Source organism: Rhineura floridana, chromosome 22 (genome assembly GCF_030035675.1).
Source record: "Rhineura floridana isolate rRhiFlo1 chromosome 22, rRhiFlo1.hap2, whole genome shotgun sequence".
Taxonomy (NCBI): domain Eukaryota; kingdom Metazoa; phylum Chordata; class Lepidosauria; order Squamata; family Rhineuridae; genus Rhineura; species Rhineura floridana.
In genome coordinates this window covers 14,189,709-14,202,401 of record NC_084501.1, presented here as the reverse complement: position 1 = coordinate 14,202,401, position 12,693 = coordinate 14,189,709, and the positions used below count along the sequence as shown (strand labels likewise).

The window sequence follows — 12,693 nt, the reverse complement described above, 5'->3', positions numbered from 1 at the left end:
CCTTCAAGTCGATTACGACTTATGGCAACCCTATGAATCAGTGACCTCCAAGAGCATCTGTCATGAACCACCCTGTTCAGATCTTGTAAGTTCAGGTCTGTGGCTTCCTTGATGGAATCAATCCATCTCTCGTTTGGCCTTCCTTTTCTTCTACTCCCTTCTGTTTTCCCCAGCATTGATTGTCTTTTCTAGTGAATTAGGTCTTCTCATGATGTGTCCAAAGTATGATAACCTCAGTTTCATCATTTTAGCTTCTAGTGATAGTTCTGGTTTAATTTGTTCTAACACCCAGTTATTTGTCTTTTTTGCAGTTCATGGTACCACTTGCCCAATGTTAAAACAAAATGAATAAAACACAGTATAAAAACGTAACAGTAAGCAATGTCAAAGCAAAAAGAATACCTCACCCACCCTCCAGCAGGTAAAAATAAACCATAAGCATAAACAGCCCCCTCCCTGGCCCAAGATCACTTATGCTGTTTGGGGAATTTCCCACTCCCCCCTTCCCAAGAGTCCCGGCCTTCCTTCAGGGATGGCTGAGAGCTCTCCTGCCTTACAGGGTGGGCAGTCGTAGAGGCAGAGCAATAATAGATGGCAACAGTTTGCTCTGCAGATATTCCAGCTACGGCACCTCTCCTGCCTCTGCTGAGGGTTGAAGACTGAGCCAAGCAGTCTGGAATTTTATCCTCTGCCACTAAAAGCTTCCCCAAAGTCCCAACCACCCCCTGCAGAAAACATGATGAAACTGACCAAGCAGGAAGAGTATAGATCTGTAGCAAGAATGACCCAAAGAGAAAAGAAGACCACAGAGGCGGGCAGTTGTCTGCAGGAAGCATTTTATTGACGTCCTTTCATTTCGGGAAGGCTGACTCAGATAAGACAGCTCAGCATTGCTTAGACTGACGGCTGTCGTGCTGGTGGTAAGAGCCATCATCTTTGCCCGATTGGCACTGCCCGTGACTTCCGGTTGACCCTGGGAATGGTTTTCCTGGGCACTGAGGTTCAGTTGGGCACGTTTGAGGTGGGTATGGCTTCACGCATCCTGAAGGAGGTGTACAGGAGGTCGGTGGGCAGGATGGCGTCTGCTTGCACTGCTGCTGCTGCGACATTTCCTCTGCCTTGGTTTAGGGAAACCTGAAATGAAACGGAGCTTTGAATCCCAGCTGCCAGAGTCACAGACAACCATGCATTGCTTTGCATAACTCACCGTGGAACCAGGAACAAGCCCTGGATCTTTTGCTGCAGGCACCAAATCTCCTGCCCCATTTCCCCCCCCCCAAAAAAATGGGCAAAACAATTTAACTTTGTTTACAGGGCAGCTTGGAAATGCTGGTGAGTCCCCAGCCAACCACTGGGAAAAAAGGGCCATAGCTCAGTGGCAGAGCATCTGCCTTGCATATAAAGGGTCCCAGATTTAATCCCTGGTATCTCAAGGTAGAGAAGGGAACAATTCCCCAGCGTGAAACCCTGGAAGGCCACCACCAGACAGTGTCAAGACTAGATAGACCAATGGCCTGACTCTCTTTCTAATTCAGATCAGCCCTTTCTTCAGAATCCTGGGATCCTACTATGCTATTTAAGGGACATGTCACACAGAGGTGTAGTGGTCCAGGCTCTCAGGGGGTCTTAGACCCTTTACTTTTTTGGGAGCATGGCCCGTATGTCTCCAGCATCCTGTGAGCCAAATCAGCATGAAAGGGGAGTGTGTTGGCCACTGACAAGAGCCTTCTAACGTGCTTCCTTGTCCTCTCCTGCTGCTTGGAGCCAATCAGAGTGAAAGGAGGTGAGCCAGCCACTGAGAAGACTCTCCTCAGTAGCTAACACTCTAATACACTACCCTTTCGTGCTGATTGGCTCCTAGGGACGTCTGTTGTTGTGGGAGAAGTTGCCCGTGAGAAGAACTGAGGGGTGTGGAGAGGACAACGGAGAGCAAGCAAGTGAGCGAGGGGGCACAGCTGTGAGGGGACGTGACATGACTATCATGAAGGGACCCTGCCCTTCTGGGTTTGTCACTATGCTACTGGTGTCACTGCTCAGTGGTAGAACACCCACTTTGCATGCAGAAGGTCCCAGGTCCAGTTCTTGGCACCTCCTGGTAGGACTGGGAAAGACCCCCTTTCTGACCCCCTGGGGAGCCGCTGCCCATCAGTGTGCGCAGTATGGAGCCCAATGGACCAAGGGTCTGATTCGAGATAATGTGGCTTCCTATGCTTAATTCTGGGTCTACGGGCCCAGAAAACCCCCTCCGCACCCCATAGGTCAAGGTAAGCCCAACAGCAAGAGTCAGAGTGTGCTTGTTCACTTTGAAAGACGCCCTCAATGTTCATCCATGCATATCAGTTAGCATATACAACGGCTTTGCAAATTTGTGACACTGTCCTCCAACCTGAGGTTTTTTAAAAAAAAAAAATTGACAGCAACACCTAGTGATTTTGAGATAGCTAGCAACACCCCTGCTTGAAACCCTTGAGGTGGGAGATCTCACATCAAGACAGGTGCAGGTGAGGAAGGAAAGGTGCAATTGCAGGGATGGGAAACTGCAGCATAGGAATATAGGATCAGAGCTTGGAAAAGTTACTTTTTTTGAACTACAGCTCCCATCAGCCCCATCCAGTGGCCATACTGGCTGAGGCTGATGGGAGTTGTAGTTTAAAAAAGTAACTTTTCCAAGCTCTGCATAGGATTCACCTTATACCGAGTCAGGTCATTGGTGCATCGAGCCCAGTGTCGTCTACACTGACTGGCAGGGGCTTTCCAGGGTTGCAGGCAGAGATTACCCAGAGAAGGCAGAGATTCAGCTGGGGACCTTCTGCATGCAGAGGGGATGCTCTGCCACTGGTTGAGTCATGCACAAAATCCAGAAATTAAACAAGAAAAAAACCACAAGCAGGACAGTAGCGGATTTCTAATGCATCAACACCACTTGAGAAGCCAAATCAAGTAATTCTAGGGATTGAGGCAGCAGGGGAGTGGATTTGGCTTCTTCGTGAACCAAAACGAAGCTATCCTTTAACATTCACATTTTTTTCAGAATTTTGCTACTCCAAAATACATCTAAAAAAAGTCTGTACATCAGGGGAAAGTGTGTGTGTGTGTGTGTGTGTGTCTGTGTGGGTGAGTGCACACAGATATCTTGATGAAAATAACATGCAAAAGTGCATTTGATTAGAAGGAATTGCTTACAAAAAAGGCACATCTGAAGCAAAATTATATACAGAATATGTATACTAGGAGAAATGTGTACAAAAATGTATATGGATTTTCATGCTGAATTTTAAAATCTTTTAAATTTTTGTGCATATGTGAATATGGGGTGAACTGAATTTAAGCTCGGGAGGAGGTGATTAGAAACTAAGAAAAACAAAAATTGAGAGATTTTCCCCATTCCTAAGTAATTCACAGAATCAAAACCCAGGGAGGAATTTGGATGAGAAGAATGTCAGAAGCACTCTTCCTCAAAAGTAAATGCTGAGGAAAGTTATACTAATAGGTGGTGTCCTAAGCTCTCCTTCAAGTGGGCCTATTGAATGGACCAAAGTTAGTCATATTGATTAGGTTCAATAGGTCTACTCTGAGTAGGGTTAACATTAGGTGCCACCCATTATGTCCCACAATTCGTATCCAGCAAAAGTAAGTCCTAGCAAAGTCCCATTGAGGTCAATGGAATTTAAGATTTGCACAACTAACCTTGCATTACTTACCAGGGAATATAACCCTATTGAACCCAGACAATCTTATTTTGGAGTCAAGAAACACAGTATCAAGCCATTCCATTGCACTACTTTCAGACAGATTTGGTGGTAAGCAACTATAGGTTATGCCCAACTATGTTCTACACAGAGTAGAGCCATTGAAATGAATGAACCTAAGTAAATTAATAAACCTAACATTTGATACAACCCTATGGTTGCATTGCTCCATGAACATCTTATTACTGTCTCAAGATCAATGATGGCCAATTCTTGCTGGCATTCACCAAGAACATGAGAACAGTCCTGTAGCTAGATCAGGCCAAAAGCTCATCCAGTCCACCATCCTGTTCTCACGGTGGCCAGCCAGATGCCTCTGGGAAACCTCCAAGCAGGACTTGAACACAACTGCACTCTCTCCACTTGTGATTCCCTGGCATTCACAGGTCTATTGCCTACATCAGTGGAACATAGCAATTTTGGCCAATAGCCATGGGCATAAAGAAGCTGGCATAACTTAAGCCTCACCAGAAAGGGAAAATATATCCAAGGACCAACTTACCCCACAATATGCCAATGCAGGTGAGTAGAGGAGAGCCAAATGGTTTGCTGAGTGAAGATAGCAAGGGCCTTTTATAGCCCTTCACGCACCAACTCATCAGGAAATGGGGATGATGTTGAGCCTACAAGTCAATGAAGATTGACACATGTAGAATCCGCCCTTCTGGCATGTTAGAGCTTTCTCCACCAGATGCTCTATTTAAAAAGAAAGAAAAGAAAAGAACCACCCTTTCCAAGAACAACATGTCCAACTTAATTGGTGTCTTGATAGATTGGTCAACAATGGGCAAATGCAGGGATTTACAACCCCGCCGTCCTGTCTGGCACAGGATTCATGGGTAGAACCCTCGCACCATTGTCACAGGAAGGATCTGGTTAGCGTCATCTGGACCGCTCCCAACAGATACGGTTCGAGGGGTGTGGGTCTGTACGTCTCCAGGACGGGGAGGGGGCAGAAATTAAATTCATTTCTCATCGATCAAATTTGCACTTTCCGAAACAGTACGAGAAATCGAAGCCTGGCCGTCCTTTGAAAATCGCACGTGTCCAGATTTTGCAATGCAGTTCTCCAGCCGAAGAATGCTTACACACGTGCATATATTAGGGGAAAGTGTGCATGGAAATGTAAACACCGGTGAAAATAACAGATGGAACAAAAGGACTGCCTTCAAGTCGATTCCAACTTATGGCGACCGACCCTATGAAGAAGGTTTTCATGGTAAGCAGAATTCAGAGGGGGTTGAGCGTTGCCTTCCTCTGAGGCTGAGAGGCAGTGACTGGCCCAAGGTCACCCAGTGAGCTTCATGGCTGTGTGGGGATTCAAACCCTGGTCTCCCTGGTCGTAGAATGTATTACGTTAGGAGAAATGCCTTGCAAAACTTGGGTACTCAGTCAAAGTTGCATACAAAAATGTGTTTAAATGCATATAGAATCTGATTTCTCCACCATCCCTACTCAGGGCTCTCCCTACACCGGATTGTCTTCCCAGGACACCCCCTATCCTAATACCATTATCTTCAGTGGCCTTGCTCCAAGAGCTGAACTTGGACCGCATTCACTCCATATTCCACTATGATTCTACTTTAAACAGCCAAAGAATTCTGGAAAGTGGAGATTGTGAAGAGTCCTGAGGAGACCTCTACCCATTGAGCTACAATTCCCAGAGTTCTCTGGTGAGAGGGGCTGACTGTTAAGCCACTCTGAAAGTTGTAGCTCTGCGAGGGGAATAGGGGTCTCCTAGCAAACTATCTGAAACCCTGGGCAATCCCCGGACAGTCGGTATGTTCTTGCACTCCTAGAGTGGTACTGCGCTCAGGTCATGCCTGTGGGCTTCTCATGGGCTTCTGGTTGACCACTGTGAGAATCACGATGCTGGATTAGATGGGCCCCCTTTAGTCCGATCCAGCAGCCAGGCTCTTCTTACATTCAAATGGCAATGCTGAGCCAGATAAACCAAATGTCTGACACAGGAAAAGGTGATTTTCTATTTTTCCCAATGGAAGGATCCATAACTGAGTGAAAAAGAACATGCTTTGCTGGCAGAAGGTTCAATCCCTGCATCTCCAGGGAGCTGGGAAAGATCCCCATCTAAAACCCCAGAGAACCACTGCCGGTCAGTGTCGACAATACTGAGCTAGGTGAACCAAGGTTCTGGCTCAAGAGACCATAAGAACAGCCCAGCTGGATCAGGCCAATGGCCAGTCTAGCCCATCGTTCTGTTCTCATGGTGGCCAACAAGGGGAAGCCGCCAAGCCGGACCTGGGCCCACCTGCAATTCCCAGCAACTAGCATTCAGAGGTCTACTGCCTCCAACAGTGGAAGTAGAGTGGCAGCTTTCTATTTTTCTAAATGGGGAGGGTACATACCTCTGTGAAAGAGTGTCTGCCTTACATGCAGAAGGTCCCAGGTTCAGTCCCTGGCATTTCCACGATGGGCTGGGAGGGACCCTTCTCTGGAACTCTGAAGGCCCACTTCAGACCATGTGGACCAGTGGTCTGATTCGGCATACGACAGCTTTACATGTTTGGGATATATTGTCTGCCTAAAGAAGCTCTCATGTGCATTCAGTGGCATCTCCAGTTTAAAAAAAAGATCTCAGCTAGCCAGTGCTGGGGAAGATCTGTCCTAGTAGCATCCTCTGGCAGAGGTCTATGAAGGAGCAGGCTCCAAATATTTATATTTGCAAGATTCAGCATTGGCAACAGGGGTGTAGTGATCCAGGGTGTCAGGGGGTCTTAGACCCTTTACTTTTTTGAGAGCAGGGTCCCTATGTCTCCAGCATCTTATCAGCCAATCAGCATGAAAGGGGAGTGTATTGGCCACTGAGAAGAGCCTTCTAACAAGCTTCCTCATCTTCTCCTGCTTATTGGAGCCAAGCAGAGTGAAAGGAGGTGGGCCAGCCACTGAGAAGACTCTGCTCAGTAACTAACACTCGGATACACTCCCCTTTCATGCCGATTGGCTTCTAAGGACATCTGTTGTTATGGGAGAAGTTGCATGTGGGAAGAACTGAGGGGTGTGGAGAGGACAACGGAGAGCAAGCGAGTGAGCAAGGGGGCACGGCTGTGAGGGGACATGGCAAGAAGAGACCCTGCCCTTCTTAATTTGTTACTACGCTACTGCTGTTTGCTGGAAATATTACTCTATCATTAGGACGCAGCTGGCTTCACCAGACCCCATCCTCTCCCCTCGTCCTCTCACAAACAGGTTCTGCTGTCTCATTAAATTAGACGTGTTCCAAAAAAGAGGGTGTTTGCTTCAAAGTAAGAGACAGCATATATCCTTCTTACAAAGCTCTGTCCGTGTCAGCAGGGTGGATTTGAGCTCTGTCAGTCTTAAGTCACCATAGACTCATATCTGTTTCCTGGGTGGGTAGGGGGTCAGAAGATCTATAAAAGAACTTTCCTTCCCAGATTGCACCAACCACTCCTCTTCTCGCTCACCTGCGTCAACAAGCCGTGTTGGGTAAGTGGACTACTGGCTTTATTTTCCTCGTTAGAAAACTTATTTTGACCGCTTCTCAAGGAATGGCATCAACAGGGGGTGACCATGCTAGGCTGGGGACAGCTATCAGATTAGGCAGCTTGAACAAAGGAGTGGACATATTTATGGACGTCTGACGTCTCTTAACCATGGGGTTAAGTGTAAACTCTGCTCAAACAGATTCTAGGTGTATCCATGGTTGGAAGAGCTGTCAACTTCATGTCTGTCAGAATTCAGCCCTGCCCACACCTGAAAGCTGAGATTTCCCTCAGAGGAGGAGCAGGGGAAGCAGAATACTACCCCCCACCCCCCAAGAGATCTCCATACCACCAGCGGTCATTAATACCTGTTGGATGAAGACATCCTTGCCTCAGGCCTGGAGGTTGCTGTCTGGGTGTTGAGAAAGCGGATAGGAAGTTTTTCTCCTCTTCCCATAATACTAGAGCTCGGGGCCATCCAGTGAAGCTGAATGTTGAAAGGTCCAGGGCAGACAAAAGGAAGGACTTCTTCACGCAGAGCATAGTTAAACTATGGCATCTGCTCCCACAAGAGGCACTCGTGGCCACCAACTGGGATGGCTTCAAGAGGGGATTGGACAAATTCATGGCAGAGGGTAAAGCTATTGATGGCCACTCACCATGATGGCTATGTTCTTCCTCCCCCTGGAGGGGGAAGCAGATGGAGAGCCCCCAGTTCCTACATAAGGAGCAAGAACTCTCATGCAACTTTCCAAACTGGGGAAACAGGCCAAGCCTTGCTTTTCTAGCTTCCCAAAAGTATCTGATTGGCCACTGTGGGAAGCATGAAGCTCATCTGCAGGGACCCTCACTCTGGTCCAACAGTGCTTTTCTTTCACTCTTATTAACCATGACAGCTAGGAATGGATCTTCCATATCCAGGGGCGGTATGCCTCCAAATTCCATCTGCCGGGGATCAACAGCCTCTCCCAGGCTGTTGTTTACATGCCCTGCTTCTGCAGTTCCCCAGAGAGCACAGTTGTGATCAAAGGTCAGCTTGGGGGGTTTCCCATTGAGGCATCTGGTTGGCCACTGTGAGAACAGGACCCTGGACTAGGTGGGCCTTTGGCCTGATCCAGCAAGGCTCATCTTATGCGGTTATGGAAGCATCTGACTGACCACTGTGGTATATGAGTTACTAGAATACATGGGGCCTTCATCAGATCTAGTAGGACTATTGTAAGAAGGTTAGAGCATCAGAAGAGCCTGCTGGATCAGGCCAGTGGTCCGTTGAGTCCAGCATCCTGTTCTCAGAGTGGCCAACAGGAGTCCCCAGTAGCAAGCCCGTTAGCAGGACCTGAGCTCAACAGCTCTCTCCCCACCTATGATTCCCAGCAACCTGCCTCCGACATTGGAGGCACAACATAGCCATCAGGTTTAGTAGCCACTGGCAGCCTTTTTCTCCATGGGTTTTTCTAATCCTCTTTTAAAGCCGTCCAAGTTGGTAGCCATCCCTGCCTCTTGTGGGAGCAAATCCCATAGTCTTCTTCTTCTTCATCTTCGTCCTCCCCTTCTTCTAAAAAATATTGTTTATACATGATAGTCAGTGTGAATGGTGCTTTATGGGATGCAACAGGTCTCTACCCCGAGGAGCATACAGTTTAAAATTCAACACATGGGACTTAATGATGAAAAGAAACCAGGGGTAAACAGGGAAGTGATATGCAGTTGGTTCAGCCGCACATGCTTAGGCGTAGTTATAGACTGAGGGCATTGGAGAAGGACCTTGGATCACTACTGTCTGGTCTGATGGACACTAGCTAGGAACTCAGCAAGTGGCCCTATACCAAATCTACCTCAGTAAGTACTGTCTACAAAGATTGGCAGCAGTTCTCCAAGATTTCAGAATGGGGTCTTTCCTGGCCCTGCCTGGAGATGTGGGGATTGAACCTGGGACCTTCTGCATGCAGAGCAGGCCCTCTGCCACTGAGCTACAGCCCTTGTCCTAGAAACAGAGTAAGAGTCCGGTCCACATGGTTCAGTATAAAAGGCTGGTTTAAATAGGGACAGAGGAAGCTGCCTTATACCAAATCTATACCAAGTCAGCACTGACCTATCTGCTCAGGGTTGTCTATACTGAGTAGCAGTGGCTCTCCAGGTTTTCAGGCAGGGGTCTCTCCAAAGCCTTTATGGAGATGCTGGGGATTGAAACTGAGACCTTCTGAGGCCCAGTTCTCCAAGGCTTCAAACGCAGGTCTTTCTCAGCCCTCCTGTACAAGATCCTTCAACTTCAGATGAACCCGAGAGCTTCTGCCTGCTGTAGCATGTGCTCTACCCTTCCCAGGTTATCATTGTCTGTGGGTGAATTAACTTATGGAGGAATCCAGGTCTCGGGGCTCCAGAAGCAATGCATTTGCCCTAATTTATGGATGCACCGGTAAACTGGGTGTGGCTAATACCAGGACACACAGTGAGATCATTTCGCTTCTAAAGTTCCCAAGGCTACTTACTGCAAAGTAATACATCATTGAGATGGAGGGATGCAGTCCAAATCCTGTTTCTTCTGTTTCAGGTCACCCTAAAGTCAAATACAATGCCTCACCAACACAAGCAGCAGTGCAAGCAGCCACCAGTGTGCCCTCCAGGGTTTGGTGTGAATCCAAATGGATCTCAATGTGAAGTTTCTACTGGATCTCAGAATCAGTGGTCAGCTGGATCTCATTGCCAAGGGTCAACTGGATCTCAGAATCAGTGGTCAACTGGATCTCAGAGTCAATGGTCAACTGGATCTCAATGTGAAGGGTCAACTGTGTCTCAGTGCCAAGGGTCAACTGGATCTCAATGTGAAGGGTCAACTGTGTCTCAGTGCCAAGGGTCAACTGGATCTCATTGCCAAGGGTCAACTGGATCTCATTGCCAAGGATCAACTGGATCTCATTGTGAAGGGTCGACTGGATCTCATTGCCAAGGATCGACTGGATCTCATTGCCAATGGCCAACTGGATCTCATTGTGAAAGTTCAAGTGGATCTCAGTGTCAAGAACCAGGGCAATGTCCATCGGATACAGATTATGGTGGCCAAGTCAAATACCATCACCATCATGGTACCCAGCAACACAAGCATTCCTAAGTTCCCTTCACAGAGTCAGCCATCAAGACGGGACAGCCAATCAGCCAGCACTGCTGGAGTTAACTTCATGGCCCCCTGTCCTCTTTGTGCATTCTCCTTTCTGTTAGCTGCAGAACTCTACTCTTTTCTTTTGGGTTGATTCCATGCATATATTTATGCGGACAACTAAGAAGGTTATGAGAAAGGAAGGGAAATGGGGCTTCAGGGTCCTCTCTGTTGGCTCTGCTGAAAGTCAATCAATGTTGGGCTCATCTCCATTCCCTCCTCCCCCAATTCCTGCAGCTCACTGCAAAATGCCTGTATTTAAGAACAAGGACCTGAGCTTGTTGTTTTGTCCTTCTCCTTGTCTGTTTTCCATTTGTGTCAGGTTTCTTAGATTGTGAGCCTGAAGGCAGGGACTATCTTCTCACTGGCATTTTTAACCCTCTTTTTGCTGAGGTGCAGAACAAGAATGGTTGTTGATGATGATGACATATCAAAAGGCTTGGGGGCACCATAGAAGGATTTTCTGACTCAGTTGTTCCTTTCTCTCTATGCCTTTCATGTTGTGTGGGTGATGCTTGGCTTCCTTATGTGCATTAGCTATCATGAGATTAAAGTGTTGCTAATAAATCTCCAAGAAATCAATTTGACTCCATGTTTTCTTGTTTAATCTGTTGGCTCCAAAAGGCACCACTTTTTGACAGTTTATTTTCCCATTGGGTTTGTGGTCCACGCTTGACAACTTTGGTGCAGGATTTGCATGCATGCTTCATCCACATCTAATATAGCAGGGATGGGAAGTGTGAGGTGGCTTTCAAGATGTTGCTGGACGTCAACTCCCATCAGCCCCTGCAGCATGGACAATGATCAGGAATGATGTGAGATGTAGTCCAACATCATCTGGAGTGTCATGGGGTCCTGACCCCTGCCCTAGGTACATTTCTCAACCAATCAAGGATCACATATGAAGTGTACTTACAAGGGTATAAAGTAGAGATGGGGAGCACAGATGTGTTGTTAGACTACAACTCCCATCAGCCCCTGCAGCATGGACAATGATCAGGAATGATGTGAGATGTAGTCCAACATCATCTGGAGTGTCATGGGGTCCTGACCCCTGCCCTAGGTACATTTCTCAACCAATCAAGGATCACATATGAAGTGTACTTACAAGGGTATAAAGTAGAGATGGGGAGCACAGATGTGTTGTTAGACTACAACTCCCATCAGCCCCAGCAGCATGGCCAATGATCAGGAAATAATGGAAGCTGTAGTCCACACAGAGGGGGTGGCTGTCCTCTCTTGTATGTTCTCAGGATCTGGTATTCACAGGTATACTGCCTCTGGAGAAAGAGGTTCCATTCTCAGGAGCTGGAGTTCACAGGTATGCTGCCACTGGAGACAGAGACTCAAACTCTCAAGATCTGTTATTCACAGGTATATTGCCACTGGAGAGAGAGAGAGGCTCCATTCTCAGGATCTGGTATTCACAGGTACACTGCCACTGGAAAGGGAGGGTCCATTCCGTTGCCCTTCTCCTGCCGCTCCTTCTCTAGAATTAAAAACACCCATAAGTAACCTGGGTGTTGTTTCTCCACCCTGCCCCCTGCAAAGCTCCTTCCAATTATCATTTCGGAGTAGCCGCAAACTCTTGACCCTCCTTCTTGTTCCTCAGAGTTACAACTGCTCCAGCATGTTAAAACAAGATGGACTGCAAAGGTGGATCTGGCTTGCTTTTGTTCTCCTCACTGCCGTCAGACCACAAAATCCCCTAAGAGTTACTTGGCAAAGAGGTAAAATGGCACGCCCATTCCCTTTCAGGCTAATTGCTACCCTACCCTGGGAATTTAAAAAAGGAGAAAATATTTAGCATGCATGAGACATCAGCAAAGCACAACAGATTTAAAGGTGGCCTACTTCTACTGTCAGAGACAGTATGCTTCTGAACACCAGTCACTGGAAGCCGCAGGAAGGGAGAGTTGCACTTGCGCTCAGTTCCTGTTTGGGAGCTTCCCATTGAGACATCTGGTTGGCCACTGTGAGAAGAGGAGGCTGGACTATGATGGGTCACTGGTCTGATCCAGCAGACTCATCTTATATTCTCATGCCACCTCCTTCATTCCAAGAAAGTCTCTTCACCAGTTGGATTTCTTCCTACCATGCACTTCTTAATAAGAGAGGACCAGCATGGATAGAAACACCAAAAACAGGCTGTCTCGGGAAGTGGTGGGTTTCTTGAGTTACAGCAGAGGTGAGAGGGGCCCAGGGATGGGGAAGGCAAATGTGGCCCTCCAGGCCTCTCTATCTGACCTTGTGGCGGTCCCCAGGCCATATCCCCTCTTACAGGCCACCCCCTCCTTGAGAGCTTTTGCTTGTCCTGAATGTGTCCTTG

General features: G+C 47.6%; 1 long non-coding RNA gene across 1 annotated transcript; it reads right to left on the bottom strand.

The window, feature by feature from the left end:
- Window positions 1-851: 851 nt before the first annotated feature.
- Window positions 852-11,399, bottom strand: LOC133375099 (uncharacterized). Its single transcript, XR_009760072.1, has 3 exons — window positions 11,281-11,399; window positions 4,252-4,445; window positions 852-1,134 (listed from the first exon to the last, which is right to left on the bottom strand). It is a non-coding gene; the product is annotated as an uncharacterized LOC133375099 (long non-coding RNA).
- Between the last annotated feature and the right edge of the window lie 1,294 nt (window positions 11,400-12,693).